Source organism: Bufo bufo, chromosome 2 (genome assembly GCF_905171765.1).
Source record: "Bufo bufo chromosome 2, aBufBuf1.1, whole genome shotgun sequence".
Classification (NCBI taxonomy): domain Eukaryota; kingdom Metazoa; phylum Chordata; class Amphibia; order Anura; family Bufonidae; genus Bufo; species Bufo bufo.
In genome coordinates this window covers 321,157,267-321,174,147 of record NC_053390.1, presented here as the reverse complement: position 1 = coordinate 321,174,147, position 16,881 = coordinate 321,157,267, and the positions used below count along the sequence as shown (strand labels likewise).

At 45.2% G+C, this 16,881-nt stretch overlaps 1 protein-coding gene across 1 annotated transcript in view; it reads left to right on the top strand.

Annotated features, from left to right (window-relative positions):
- Nucleotides 1–13,964: 13,964 nt before the first annotated feature.
- The window catches only part of LRRC2 (leucine rich repeat containing 2), a 531,872-nt gene continuing 528,955 nt past the window's right edge, over nucleotides 13,965–16,881 (top strand). The window contains exon 1 of the mRNA XM_040416971.1: nucleotides 13,965–14,082. The gene's annotated coding sequence lies outside the window, so the exon portion shown is untranslated. The remainder of the gene's footprint in view (nucleotides 14,083–16,881) is intronic.

Here is a 16,881-nt window from a genome sequence, read left to right as displayed (position 1 = left end):
AAGCATCTCAACCATGTCACACGGCAGCGTTCAGCTCTCCATCTCACAAACATTTGAGAGAAAGCGTAAATTCCCACCTAGCCACCCTCGATCCCTGGCCCTCAATGCCAGCATTTCTAAACTACTCGCCTATGAAATGCTGTCATTTAGGCTGGTGGACACAGACAGCTTCAAGCAGCTCATGTCGCTTGCTGTCCCACAGTATGTTGTTCCTAGCCGCCACTACTTCTCCAAGAGAGCCGTGCCTTCCCTGCACAAACAAGTGTCCGATAAAATCAAGTGTGCACTGCGCAACGCCATCTGTGGCAAGGTCCACCTAACCACAGATACGTGGACCAGTAAGCACGGCCAGGGACGCTATATCTCCCTAACTGCACACTGGGTAAATGTAGTGGCGGCTGGGCCCAGGCGGAGAGCTGTTTGGCGCACGTCCTTCTGCCGCCAAGGATCGCAGGGCAACATTCTTTGCCTCCTGTCTCCTCCTCCTCCTACTCAGCTTCCTCCTCCTCTTCTTCCCCCTGCTCATCCAGTCAGCTACACACCTTCACCACCAACTTCAGCACAGCATGGGGTAAACGTCAGCAGGCCATTCTGAAACTCATATGTTTGGGGGACAGGCCCCACACCGCACAGGAGTTGTGGCGGGGTATAGAACAACAGACCGACGAGTGGTTGCTGCCGGTGAGCCTCAAGCCCGGCCTGGTGGTGTGCGATAATGGGCGAAATCTCGTTGCAGCTCTGGGACTAGCCGGTTTGACGCACATCCCTTGCCTGGCACATGTGCTGAATTTGGTGGTGCAGAAGTTCATTCGCAACTACCCGACATGTCAGAGCTGCTGCATAAAGTACCGTCTGTTCGCGCTTCCGGCGTTCACACCCTACCGCCGCTCGCCTGTCTGCGCTACAGTGTAACTTCGGCCTTCCCGCTCACCGCCTCATATGCGACGTACCCACCAGGTGGAACTCCACCTTGCATATGCTGGACAGACTGTGCGAGCAGCAGCAGGCCATAGTGGAGTTTCAGCTGCAGCACGCACGGGTCAGTCGCACTGCGGATCAGACACACTTCACCACCAATGACTGGGCCTCCATGCGAGACCTGTGTGCCCTGTTGCGCTGTTTCGAGTACTCCACCAACATGGCCAGTGGTGATGACGCCGTTATCAGCGAAACAATACCACTTCTATGTCTCCTTAAGAAAACACTTAGGGCAATGATGGAAGAGGAGGTGGCCCAGGAGGAAGAGGAGGAAGAGGGGTCATTTTTAGCACTTTCAGGCCAGTCTCTTCAAAGTGACTCAGAGGGAGGTTTTTTGCAACACCAGAGGCCAGGTACAAATGTGGCCAGACAGGGCCCACTACTGGAGGACGAGGAGGACGAGGATGAGGAGGAGGAGGTGGAGGAGGATGAGGATGAAGCATGTTCACAGCGGGGTGGCACCCAAAGCAGCTCGGGCCCATCACTGGTGCGTGGCTGGGGGGAAACACAGGACGATGACAATATGCCTCCCACAGAGGACAGCTTGTCCTTACCTCTGGGCAGCCTGGCACACATGAGCGACTACATGCTGCAGTGCCTGCGCAACGACAGCAGAGTTGCCCACATTTTAACGTGTGCGGAATACTGGGTTGCCACCCTGCTGGATCCCCGGTACAAAGACAATGTGCCCACCTTACTTCCTACACTGGAGCGTGATAGGAAGATGCGCGAGTACAAGCGCACGTTGGTAGACGCGCTACTGAGAGCATTCCCAAATGTCACAGGGGAACCAGTGGAAGCCCAAGGCGAAGGCAGAGGAGGAGCAAGAGGTCACCAACGCAGCTGTGTCACGGCCAGCTCCTCTGAGGGCAGGGTTAGCATGGCAGAGATGTGGAAAAGTTTTGTCACCACGCCACAGCTAACTGCACCACCACCTGATATGGAACGTGTTAGCAGGAGGCAACATTTCACTAACATGGTGGAACAGTACCTGTGCACACCCCTCCACGTACTGACTGATGGTTCGGCCCCATTCAACTTCTGGGTCTCCAAATTGTCCACGTGGCCAGAGCTAGCCTTTTATGCCTTGGAGGTGCTGGCCTGCCCGGCGGCCAGCATTTTGTCTGAACGTGTATTCAGCACGGCAGGGGGCGTCATTACAGACAAACGCAGCCGCCTGTCTACAGCCAATGTGGACAAGCTGACGTTCATAAAAATGAACCAGGCATGGATCCCACAGGACCTGTCCGTCCCTTGTGCAGATTAGATATTAACTACCTCCCCTTAACAATATATTATTCTACTCCAGGGCACTTCCTCATTCAATACTATTTTTAATTTCATTTTACCATTATATTGCGGGGAAACCCAAAGTTGAATGAACCTCTCCTCTGTCTGGGTGCCGGGGCCTAAATGTGTGACAGTGGCCTGTTCCAGTGGTGGGTGACGTGAAGCCTGATTCTCTGCTATGACATGAAGACAGATTCTGTGCTGACATAAGGCCAGATTCTCTGTTACGGGACCGCTCTCCTCTGTCTGGGTGCCGGGGCCTAAATGTGTGACAGTGGCCTGTTCCAGTGGTGGGTGACGTGAAGCCTGATTCTCTGCTATGACATGAATACAGATTCTGCGCTGACATAAGGCCAGATTCTCTGTTACGGGACCTCTCTCCTCTACCTGGGTGCCTGGGCCTAAATGTGTGACAGTGGCCTGTTCCAGTGGTGGGTGACGTGAAGCCTGATTCTCTGCTATGACATGAAGACAGATTCTGCGCTGACATAAGGCCAGATTCTCTGTTACGGGACCTCTCTCCTCTGCCTGGGTGCCTGGGCCTAAATGTGTGACAGTGGCCTGTTCCAGTGGTGGGTGACGTGAAGCCTGATTCTCTGCTATAGGAGGTAATGAGATCCGCACACCCTATTAAGTGAAGGGTGCCCACGGAGGACGAGGGGTCGTCACGTAGTAAGTGAAGAAATTTGTGGCACACCAAAGACAAACCTCCCCCTCCCGTTCCCCCACCTTCCTTCCCTCCCTTCCTCTACCCCACTTACCCTCTTTTCCCTCCCCTTTTCCCCTCATCCATATAACCTAATAATCATTATTTACTATTATCATATTATCAACAGTGATTATTGTAATATGATGTCATCCATATTTTCATCTATGTGATGTTTCTATTTATGTGCTTCCTTTGCTTATGTGCCTCTTCTCTGGGTGATGTCCTTGTTCTCCATGATTACACACACCAACCAGATCAGACAACAATAGTGACCCATCAGTGTCTCTCTTATAGTCAAAACGTCAAACTATTTATATAGTGCAGGCTGCGTTTGTTGTATTTTGTAGTAAGGGCATCTTCTATGCCCTCACTTGTCCGATATTCACCATTGCGCATGCGCCAACGGCATGACGCCATCGCGCATGCACGTACGCCGTCACCACTGAGATAATACACTCTAGCCTCCTTTATAAATCCCAGCGTGCGGCTTGCAGCGTTCACATCCGGTCAATGTCTCCACAGTGAATAACTACAGGTAATCGCTGATCTCTTCCTCCACAGATTTTTTACCAAGCCTCTATATTTTTATAGCCATCTTTGGACAGCACATTAGGGGGTCCCAGCCAGACCACTTGATTTATATGAGAATACTTTACCAATATGCATATATACAGTGGCTCCCACTGACCTATAGTTTAGTGACATAAAGTGACATGACTGCTACCCCATATGTGTTGTCCATTAATGCCTTACTATGTCTTGCTGCTATGATGATACTCAGGGAACTTTCTTTCTTCTTTTATTTACATTGTTTTCGCTTTGACAGACGTTTGACCTCCAATTGATTTTTCTACTAATTTTTCTACTAATTTTATATGACTCTCATTTCATGTATCAGAACTTAAAAATGATTCTAATTGATATAATTTCTTATAGATCCCTTGACAAAGGCCAGACATATGGCCGAAACGTTGGGACACACTATACAACTGTACACTGCTCCTACCCGGATGTATTGATTATATATGTGAACATATGGAATATGAAATGATGTAAAACATCAACTAATTATTAAATTGCATTGAATCTGATTCTCTGCTATGACATGAAGACAGATTCTGCGCTGACATAAGGCCAGATTCTCTGTTAAGGGACCGCTCTCCTCTGTCTGGGTGCCGGGGCCTAAATGTGTGACAGTGGCCTGTTCCAGTGGTGGGTGACGTGAAGCCTGATTCTCTGCTATGACATGAATACAGATTCTGCGCTGACATAAGGCCAGATTCTCTGTTACGGGACCTCTCTCCTCTGCCTGGGTGCCTGGGCCTAAATGTGTGACAGTGGCCTGTTCCAGTGGTAGGTGACGTGAAGCCTGATTCTCTGCTATGACATGAAGACAGATTCTGCACTGACATAAGGCCAGATTCTCTGTTACGGGACCGCTCTCCTCTGTCTGGGTGCCGGGGCCTAAATGTGTGACAGTGGCCTGTTCCAGTGGTGGGTGACGTGAAGCCTGATTCTCTGCTATGACATGAAGACAGATTCTGTGCTGACATCAGGCCAGATTCTCTGTTACGGGACCTCTCTCCTCTGCCTGGGTGCCGGGGCCTAAATGTGTGACAGTGGCCTGTTCCAGTGGTGGGTGACGTGAAGTCTGATTCTCTGCTATGACATGAAGACTGATTCTGCGCTGACATGAGGCCAGATTCTCTGTTACGGGACCTCTCTCCTCTGCCTGGGTGCCTGGGCCTAAATGTGTGACAGTGGCCTGTTCCAGTGGTGGGTGACGTGAAGCCTGATTCTCTGCTATAGGAGGTAATGAGATCCGCACACCCTATTAAGTGAAGGGTGCCCACGGAGGACGAGGGGTCGTCACGTAGTAAGTGAAGAAATTTGTGGCACACCAAAGACAAACCTCCCCCTCCCGTTCCCCCACCTTCCTTCCCTCCCTTCCTCTACCCCACTTACCCTCTTTTCCCTCCCCTTTTCCCCTCATCCATATAACCTAATAATCATTATTTACTATTATCATATTATCAACAGTGATTATTGTAATATGATGTCATCCATATTTTCATCTATGTGATGTTTCTATTTATGTGCTTCCTTTGCTTATGTGCCTCTTCTCTGGGTGATGTCCTTGTTCTCCATGATTACACACACCAACCAGATCAGACAACAATAGTGACCCATCAGTGTCTCTCTTATAGTCAAAACGTCAAACTATTTATATAGTGCAGGCTGCGTTTGTTGTATTTTGTAGTAAGGGCATCTTCTATGCCCTCACTTGTCCGATATTCACCATTGCGCATGCGCCAACGGCATGACGCCATCGCGCATGCACGTACGCCGTCACCACTGAGATAATACACTCTAGCCTCCTTTATAAATCCCAGCGTGCGGCTTGCAGCGTTCACATCCGGTCAATGTCTCCACAGTGAATAACTACAGGTAATCGCTGATCTCTTCCTCCACAGATTTTTTACCAAGCCTCTATATTTTTATAGCCATCTTTGGACAGCACATTAGGGGGTCCCAGCCAGACCACTTGATTTATATGAGAATACTTTACCAATATGCATATATACAGTGGCTCCCACTGACCTATAGTTTAGTGACATAAAGTGACATGACTGCTACCCCATATGTGTTGTCCATTAATGCCTTACTATGTCTTGCTGCTATGATGATACTCAGGGAACTTTCTTTCTTCTTTTATTTACATTGTTTTCGCTTTGACAGACGTTTGACCTCCAATTGATTTTTCTACTAATTTTTCTACTAATTTTATATGACTCTCATTTCATGTATCAGAACTTAAAAATGATTCTAATTGATATAATTTCTTATAGATCCCTTGACAAAGGCCAGACATATGGCCGAAACGTTGGGACACACTATACAACTGTACACTGCTCCTACCCGGATGTATTGATTATATATGTGAACATATGGAATATGAAATGATGTAAAACATCAACTAATTATTAAATTGCATTGAATCTGATTCTCTGCTATGACATGAAGACAGATTCTGCGCTGACATAAGGCCAGATTCTCTGTTAAGGGACCGCTCTCCTCTGTCTGGGTGCCGGGGCCTAAATGTGTGACAGTGGCCTGTTCCAGTGGTGGGTGACGTGAAGCCTGATTCTCTGCTATGACATGAATACAGATTCTGCGCTGACATAAGGCCAGATTCTCTGTTACGGGACCTCTCTCCTCTGCCTGGGTGCCTGGGCCTAAATGTGTGACAGTGGCCTGTTCCAGTGGTAGGTGACGTGAAGCCTGATTCTCTGCTATGACATGAAGACAGATTCTGCGCTGACATAAGGCCAGATTCTCTGTTACGGGACCGCTCTCCTCTGTCTGGGTGCCGGGGCCTAAATGTGTGACAGTGGCCTGTTCCAGTGGTGGGTGACGTGAAGCCTGATTCTCTGCTATGACATGAAGACAGATTCTGTGCTGACATCAGGCCAGATTCTCTGTTACGGGACCTCTCTCCTCTGCCTGGGTGCCGGGGCCTAAATGTGTGACAGTGGCCTGTTCCAGTGGTGGGTGACGTGAAGTCTGATTCTCTGCTATGACATGAAGACTGATTCTGCGCTGACATGAAGCCAGATTCTCTGCTATGGCATGAAGAGACTGATTCTCTGCTGACATGAAGCCAGATTCTTTGCTATGGCATGAAGAGACTGATTCTCTGCTGACGTGAAGCCAGATTCTCTGCTATGGGACCTCTGTCCAATTGATATTGGTTCATTTTTATTTTTTTTATTTTTATTTCAATTCATTTCCCTATCCACATTTGTTTGCAGTGGATTTACCTACATGTTGCTGCCTTTTGCAGCCCTCTAGCTCTTTCCTGGGCTGTTTTACAGCCTTTTTAGTGCCCAAAAGTTCGGGTCCACATTGACTTCAATAGGGTTCGGGACGAAGTTCGGATCGGGTTCGGATCCCGAACCCGAACATTTCCGGGAAGTTCGGCCGAACTTCTCGAACCCGAACATCCAGGTGTTCGCTCAACTCTAGTTCTGGATTAGGAGGAAAGTTTTAAAAACGAATTAAAAAAACATGATTGTCAGGGTCTACCTGACAATCATGATTTGAGAATATTGTGCAGCGCCTATTCTGGGCCGCTGTAGAACGTTGGTGGTCTAGGAATAAAACCCCTTCATGACTGCCATGGAGACACGTATTGGCAGTCATTAACCCTGTAAAACCCACTTTTGTAAAATTATAACATTACCTTTAGCTCTTCTGAAAAGACACTTGTAAATGTTTTTTTTCTTTAAATACCACATTTACATTGTCAATGGACCCTATTGTTTAGCCCTGCAATGCTATTGGATAAAAAAACATGTATATGTGCCTGGCCATCTGGTCAAGAACTCATTCTACCTGCAAACGCTCCTTGAAGCTCATCCCATTGTTTTATTGAACTGGATATTACAACGTTCAAGTAAGTAAAATGCCTGAAAGATTTTTCTATGTGTTCAGTAGAATGCCTACATCACGTAGATACTAAGTTACTGTGGAATATTTTTATCAAATTTGACTTAGAGCGTGTTATGTCAATGTTGTAATTCTACAACATTGGGTTAGGTTGGCAGTCAAAATAGCATATGCCTGAGGACTTTGTACATCATGTGTTAGACGTCTGGGGGGTTGCATGAAAACCTTTTAGTATGTTAAGTAGTAGGCATAATAGGCCATAATAGACCTCAGTGTATTGTGTTAATAGGGTTAGGATTATTTAAATTTAAATTACTTACCTTGTCTATTATACTTACTATTATTTCTATTTCAGAATTCCACCAGCAAAGAAAGGTTCTGTGTACATTGTGCAGGATGTTATTGCTGCCATCCAAAATGGAGAGAGTGACTATGACATGAAATCAGATGACACTGATGCAAGTGATTAAGAGGCAGATGAAGATGCCAGTGAAGTGGACAAAGAAAATCCACAGCCCACTGACTGTGCACGCAGTGTTGATATCAAGACAACTGAAGAAAGCCTACCACACAAACAAACCATACCCCGTGACTGGTATCGCTGGCTGAAAAAGGACTTTGTCAGTCCCAATCCTGATTTTTCTGGTCCACACATCACTGATGCTGCTATTTCCCTCCAGACACCACTGGGGTACTTCCAGAGGTTTGTCTTAGAAGACATGATTCAGGCTCTGACCAAAAACACAAATGAGTACAGCTTTCAAAAGACTGGAATATATTTAAACACCAACACAAAGGAAATTGGGCAGATGATTGGCATGTACTTGAAGATGGGCCTAGTTCAAATGCCTGGAGTTCGAATGTATTAGGAGGCAGACCCACGGTACACCCCTGTTTCTGATGTGATGTCACGCAACAGATTTCAATCTCTGTTGACATCATTACATTTTACAAACAACTTGACAGTGTCAGAGAGAGAAAAGAAATATAAACTCTGCAAACTCAGACCATGGCTTGATTCATTCAGAGGGAAATGCTTGCAGGTGGTACCAGAAGAGCACAACTCTGTATATGAGATGATGATTCCTTTCAAGGGGAAATTCAGCACCATCAAGCAATATATGAGAGTCAAGCCCCACCCATGTGGGTTCAAACTGTGGGTAAGAGCTGGAATACCTGGATTTCTCTGTGACTTTGATGTGTACCAAGGCAGTGTTGATGGCATACGAGCCAAATCTGAACTTGGAATGTCAGGTGATGTTGTGATAAAGATTGCCCCCACACTCCCAAAAGGTCTGAACTACAAGATTTTCACAGACAACTACTTCACCTCTGTCCCATTGGGAGCTAAGCTACTTGATTGTGGAATGAATTATGTGGTAACAGTCAGGCAAGTACGCTTACCCAACTGTAAGGCCTCTTTTTCTGTTTACGTTCCGTTTTTTGCGTTCCGTATATGGAACCATTCATTTCAATGGATCCTCGAAAACACCCGGAAGGTACTCCGTATGCTTTCCGTTTTCGTATTTCCGTTCAAAAATAGAATATGTCCTATTATTGTTCGCATAAGGCCTCTTGCACACGACCGTATGGCTTTTTCAGTACTTTGTGGTCCACAAAAATTGGATCCGCAAAAAATACGAATGACGTCTGTGTGCATTCCATTTTTTGTGGAACAGAACAGCTGGCCCCTGATAGAACAGTACTATCCTTGTCCGTTATGCGGACAATAATAGGACATGTTCTATCTTTGAACGGAACGGAAAAACGGAAATACGGAAACGGAAGGCATACGAAGTATCTTCAGTTTTTTTTGCAGATCCATTGAAATGAATGTTCCGTATACGGCCTAACAGACAAGGATAGTACTGTTCTATCAGGGGCCGTTCTGCAAAAAACGGAATGCACACAGACGACATCCATATTTTTTTGCGGATCCGTTTTTTTTGCGGACCGCAAAGTACTCAAAAAGCCATACGGTTGTGTGCAACAGGCCTAACCTTGAAGATGAGAAGAATTTGAAAAAAAAGGGGAGGAAGCTTTGATATCAGAGTGGAAGGGTACCACAACATCTGTGCTGTCAAATGGTATGTCAACAGGGTGGTCACGCTTGTGTCAACCTTTGAAGGCCCAGAGCCACCAAAACCTACATTGAAATTGACAGGACTTACATTGTGGGTGTCTACAATAAATACATGGGAGGTGTGAATTTGTTGGACTCATTTGCAGCCAAATATAAGTTCCCTATGAAAGCATGCCGCTGGTACATATACATCTTCTGGCATACCATTATCCTTGCCATGATCAATGCCTGGCTCCACTTCAAACGGGACTGCAACACTCTCAGCATTCCTAAAAATGAGATTCTGAACAGGAGACATTTTCAGGCAGAACTATCATCCTCTCTCATATTGATGAATGTAGCTCCCAACAAACCTAAGAGAGAGCGACCATCATCAAGCAGTGAGAGCCTAGTAACATTAAGCAGCCCTTTGAATGCATAGAAGAGACCATTTTCAGGTGATGGGAGTTCATCAAATGTGATTTCAGCCAAAAGATCATCTTCTCATCCCCCACCAGATGTGCGTAAGGGCATGATTGCACATTTCCCAGTGAAAACCATGTGAGGACGCTGCAGACACTGTGATAAAGGATATACCAGCACACTGTGCAGCAAGTGCAACGTCCGTCTCTGTTCTTCAGATGACAAGAACTGTCTTTGGGACTATCACTGCAAATGAACTCTGTCATGAGTGATTTACATTCTAATCCTGTTTTTCTAAATTATTATTATTAATAAATCATAGTTGAAAAAATGCAAATTTGTGCAGTTATTATTCATAACATATAGTTTGATGGGGAAACATGAGCAGTCAAACATGCAATTAAATCTTTAGGTGTTTATTGATGGTGACTGCAAAATTTTGAAGTTCTGCTCCCAACTAGGCCCAACGTGGCAATATTACAACAAATTCCTAAAAACTAACTAAAACTAAAAAAAAATTACACTCTTTAATTTCTGCATCAGAGACATCCTAAAACAACATCTGAAAGATAAAAAAAAAATTACTCATTTTTTTCAATATTTGGGTTTCACAGGGTTAAGAGGATACTAGAACATGCTAACACAATAAAGCAGAATTTAAAGGGCTTCTGTCACCCCCCGACCCCCAATTTTCAGTTTTTGACTTATTATATTTGTTAATGTAAGCAGATTCCATATATGCCCCTCTTACCTCGGGCTGTGCAGTAATTACAGTAAAAAAACGTACTTTTATTATATGTAAAATTCTTCACTACCAGCAAGTTGGGCGGTTTTGCTGGTAGCAGCCGCATCCTCTGTAAAATTCTTCACTACCAGCAAGTTGGGCGGTTTTGCTGGTAGCAGCCGCATCCTCTGTTTGAAAAAACGTCCCCTCCTCCACTTGATTGACAGGGCCAGTGAGCGCTCTGCTCCTCTCGCTGGCCCTGCCTGCAGCCTCAAATCCCGCGCCTGTGCCGTACCGGTCGCCATTCGGCGCAGGCGCTCTGAGAGAAGGACGGCCGCTCTTTCCTCAGTGCGCCTGCGCCGATGACGTCAGCCCTACACCCGGAAGAGAAGGTCAGTAATGTAGACTAGGGCTAGGTTCACATCTGTGTATTCTGTTACAGAATAGGAACAGAATATTGTAATAATCGGATCCTGCATATGTCAGACAATGCAGGCACCTGACGGATCCCTTTCACAACAATGGGGTCCATTGGATTTCTGGCATGAATACCAGCACCAGTGGTATTTCATCCTTTTTTTTCCAAAATCTATGTGCAGAGGCTCCTGCTGGAATCTCTGCTGAAGATATGGGGTTATTCAGGAGTGTAACATAGATAGAAAATTTTGTATCGTTGCATATTATAATTAGTATTGAGTGAAGCATTCAAATTTGGTCCGAAGTTTAGGAAAACTTCAATTTGCAATGAATCTGAATTTCCTTAAAGGGGTTATCCGACTTAAATAAATCTATTCTAATTGCATTTATTGTAGACCAGTGAAAGATTCTTAAAATCACTTTCATCACCTATCTATCACTGTTTGGCCAGTTCAGTTCAGGGTCATGTTACACCTGACGTCAGTAACCCTGCTCTGCTGGTGACGTTTTGTTTACAAGCTTCTCTCTGCTTGAGGGAGTGTCCAGGCTCTGTAAACGAGACGTCAGAGCCTCTGGTGCCCTCCCCCCTCCAGCTCTTGTCACTGCCTCGGCTCTGCTATGCGATCACTCATGTGCAGTACATACCAAGGTGATCTCTTCTCCAGCAGCACAGGGTAAGTTTGTCCCTCCTGCATTCACTGGGGCTAGAGGTGGCAGTTTGTAAACGTTCCCCTCTGCATCTGGGGATTGTTATTACAGCCCTGGTCCCCCCCCCCTCCCCCACACACACTAGTACACATTCAACACCCCCTGGGAAATATAAATAAATTATTGGCCATCATTATTATCATCATCATCATCATTATACAGCTATATAAAATCCTTATCTGCCACCAATATATGGATTTATCTAAGCAATATCCATATTGAATATATATTTGAATAATATAGATATTGCTTAGATACAGATAATGCTAATGATATTTTCACACTAGCGGCAGGACGTATCCGACAGGCTGTTCACCCTGTCGGATCCGCCCTGCCGCTATTTGACGGTGCCGCTGGACGGATCCGTTATTGCAATTCATTTCTAGACGGATCCGCACCTGGATCCGTCTACAAATGCTGTCACTTGTCACACTGATTGGCGGATCCAGCAGGCACGCAGCTCCGACGACGGAGCTGCCGTGCGGATCCGGCGTTACAAAACAACTGAAGGACGGATCCGTCCTTCCGGTCTGCGCATGCGCAGAACATGAAAAATGAGGGATCCGTCCATCCGCATGACAAGCGGATAGACGGATCCGTTATTGCAATGCATTTCTAGACGGATCCGCACCTGGATCCGTCTACAAATGCTGTCAGTTGTCACACTGAATGGCGGATCCGGCGGGCAGCTCCGACGATGGAACTGCCTGCCGGATCACACTAACGCTAGTGTGAAAGTACCATAAAAAGTCGAAAATCCATAGCTCCACCACCGTCCCCTTTATAGTCAATGGGGACAGAGCGGCAGTCCAGCGGCACGGCAAAATAGCGGCTGGCCGGATCCGACAGGGTGAACAGCCTGTTGGATCGATCCTGCCTCTAGTGTGAAAGTACCCTTAGGCTCCATTCACACATCCGCAAATGGGTCCGCATTTGTTCTGCAATTTTGCGGAACGGGTGCGGACCCATTCATTTTCTATGGTGACGGAATTTGGAATTAGTGCAAATACGTCCTCCTTGATATACTGTAATAATAGAACATTTTTAGACTAGAAACAAAACCAAACATGAAAGAAATGTATGTAAAATAACATAACTTACACTGTGCAGCTGCAATGTGACAGGAAGATCTTCTGCCCTGTGTGTGTATTTATTTATTTTTATGCAAAGTGCAGAGCAGGGGGCGGGGAAGGTCAGGTTGTTCACGCCCAGAAATATTCATGAGGCAGAGCTCAGGCTTTGTTGGTACACGCCCCCTCACCTTGTACTGCAGCATGTAAACAAACAATGACAGGACCATGAAAAGGTGCAAATATGGGTTTTAACTTGATGAAATCAAGCTTAACCAAATTATATGTATATCCTGATGGATTTTAAGTGTTTTTTTTATTTTTTTTATTAACTCGGATAACCCCTTTAAGCTTCATGGTTACGAATCAGTTTTTCCTAAAATGGCAGCTGCACATGTTACAAAGTTCCCCTGTGATGTTACAGCCCTATAAAACCCTCATCCCATGCGGTCTCCGCCATTGTCCTGTGAGCTGAGTATAGGAAGAGACGTGGCAAGTGCTCATGCACTAGGGACAGTGTTGATGAAAACAACTAATAGAAGAATATTGGAAAGGGAGAGTGCAGGGACAGTGTAGGGAGACTTATTCTGTGTCAGTTTTATTTATTTATTCCTACATTTACTTATTCTTAAAACAGCCATAAAATAAGATATGTAATTCAATACCAATAAGATGGAAGCCTTTATTATTCCATTGCCAGGGTGCCAACCAATACCATCCAGTCTGCACCCCTCAGGGGGGCCAGGTCTTAGTTACGACTAAGAACACAACTGTGTTCGAAACGCGTTAACCATGCTGGGGTGAAGGTTTGTGCCCATGTGAGTTAAATGCTACAAGAAAGAAATAAAGGCAACTGAGTTATTATAAGTGCTGGAACGATCTTTTCTTCTTATACATTATTTTATAGGCTGCATAAAATATATTATTTGTTTTCCAGTGTTTCACCATCAGGAGATGGATGCTTCCTTGGTAATAATGCATAGTTCAAAGTCATTTTGATTTAGAATCTCCGGATATTTTATCATACACAAGGCTTTGGCACTTGGGCTTCCAGAGATCATGTTGTCAGCTTACAAATATAGAATATTAGAACATCTAAAAGGCTAGTCACGCTGTGAGGTTTGACCTGGCTGACTGTGAGTTATGCTTCAGCTATTGCATCTGCTGCTGTAAACAGGAGAGTCGGCTATCTGCAAGGTGCAGTGTATGTAGAAGGACCCATCCTCTTGACTTGTGGCCTCCATCGCCCATTGTGAGTAGTATGTGTGAAGCATGTTATTAAAAGCCAGTGGTTATGAAAGGTTAAATTCACTTAAAATGGAATGGCCATGTGACGGTAAAAGCAGATGTTGTCGTGTCTGTCACGCGAGGACTCGTTCTTCACTGCTCTGGCATTCATTCTTCTGACTATTCACTAATACATCATAAATACGCAATAGAGTTAAATTTGTCATTTAACCCTTTTTGTCAAGTCTTTGTTAACTCTGTCATTTGTGTATCATGCCATCTCAGCTAATGTAGTAGGTTTCTCTGTAGCCGGAGGTAAAGACACAGGTGTCCCAACGGTTTATGCTAAGGACGGAGGGCAGTTTGTTGTGTTGCACTTGACAAACTCTGCAAAATTAGTTGTTGTTTTTTTTTGTTTAATCAACAGCAGATTAAACTTTGGTTTCCTAACAAAAACTTTAATTAGACAAGTTTTATATTCTAGCTCTCAGAACATCTGCTCTTGCACAAAAAGTAAAATGTTATGCAGAACACAGTTGCAGAACTATATTTAAACAACAATCCCCCTGTATAGCAGGTTTAGTCATGGTTAGAATGACAGCTGTCTGGTCAGACATGCGTGTAGGAACACGGCTGACTCATATACCATGACACACAATTCTGCTATATTCTGTTATATATTAGTGTCTTTAATCTGTATATCAGTATAACAAATAAGTGTGATCTAATACACAAGTGTTTATAGTAATGCATGCATGACAATACCATGTGGGAATTGATTAAGGTTACGTACTAGAACCGTGTTAGCCTATGGTTCTAGAACTATGTACTAGAACAAAATTCTAAAATGTTTGCGCAAACAGCATCTTGTGCAACATTTGCTCCTCTCTTTGCTCTTGAAAAATGGGCAGCGCTTGGTGGGAGGGAGTGTAGCCTTCTATAACCCCTAAGATTTACTATCATTTATTGCAGAAGCTGGCATCAATGATAACTTCAATCTACTCCAGCTCATAGTCAGAATATGCAAGGTTATTAAAGATGCTCCAACATACATATGACATGCCAGTCTTAGTAAATTGTCCAGTATGTTTACAATATGCTTCATAAATATTGGAATATGCTTGACAACTCACCTGTGCCAGTTAATTCCTAACACAGGTCAACTAGTGGGTGCACTCACAAAAAAGCCCCCTGAAGTGGCAAACAGGAGGTGGGGGAGGAGGTAGGCAAGAAAGCACACCACAAAAGCTTCACACCTTGCCTCCCATTTTGAAATCCTACCCATTTGTGGCGAATCAATTCTACCCAAATCAAAAGTACTCTAATTAGCATAAAAAATGGCATATGACACTCGCAGGTCTTCTAGGACTCAGATTTTTTTTATATTTTGTTATTCCCTCTTTTTATTTTATTTTATTTTTGTGAATTTTGCTCATTCCCCCCCCCCCTCCCCCTTAAGCTCTTTAATGCAATGCCAGCAAAAGCAAGTAATGTCAGAGTGACACTCACATACAGTATATAGCTATGGATAAATGCATGGTCACATTTGTTTTGCTTTTTAACATTAAAAAAAGTTCAAAAAAATGGTCTTTAAAAACAGTATGATCAAAGTGTCTTGTTCTCAACAAGTGTTCCAAAACTCATGTCTGAAAGGGGTTCTCTCACTTCAGCAAGTGGCATTTATCATGTAGACAAAGTTAATACAAGGCACTTACTAATGTATTGTGATTGCCTGTATTACATCCTTTGCTGGCTTGATTAATTTTTTCATCGCATTATACACTGCCTGTATCCAGGGGTTACGATTGCAGGGTGGTGGTAACCCTTGGATTGCATGGTGGTCGTATCCAGGGGTTATGACCATCCTGCAATCCTGCAGCTCTGGTTGTGCTTGCACACTATTGGAAAAGGGGTGGTGTTGCCTCTTAGGGGAAATAAAGGTATCCCACTAGAAGAGGGCAGTGCAGCGGCGTGCCTACGGTGTTTGGCACCCGCGGCGGGTTCTTTCACTGGCACTCTCCCAATACTTCAAAAAAATTGTACAGTAGTATTTCCCTCATTGTACAACCTTCACAGTAGTTTTGCCCAGATATGTGCCCCCGCAAGGTAGTTATGCCCTCACTGTACAACTTTCACAGTAGTTATGCCCACATTGTGCCCCCTTAAAGTACTTATCCCTTCACTGTGTCCCCTTCACAGTAGTTATGCCCTCATTGTGCCCCCCTCACAGTAGTAATGCCTTATCTGTGCCCCCTCCACAGTTGTAATGCCCTCTTTGTGCCTCCCTTACAGTAATAATGCCCACTCAGTACCTACTCACCTTGTCCCGTTCCTGAAGCTCACAGTCCTCTCTCCCCTGCAGACATAGATCATTCTGTAGCAATGTGTTGGCCGAGCTTATGCAGATTCCCGGGCTACAGGCTCCTCCCACACAGGCCAGCAGCACGATCAGTGCCTGCAAGCTGAATGGTGGAGCAGGGAGAAGTCTCTCTGATTCACCATTCAGTGCGGGAGAGAGTCCAGAGCACGGGGTGCTGAGTGACAGACCGCATCTTCTGGCGCTCCAGCAATGAGCGCTTTCATTTGTATTGATGGAAGCGCTCATTGCTTCTAGGCTCTGGCACCCCCCTGACAGCGGGCACCCAGGGCGGACCACCCCCCTTAGCACACCACTGGAGCAGTTAAGACAAAGATGATGCAACTGAGAGACTTTTCTGGGGCCACAAGGAGGAGGAACAGGAGTAATGCTGCGACCCATGGCTCAAAGGCATGATGTCAGACTCAGAGGCATTGGCATACATACAGGGGTCGCAGGGGTCGCAGC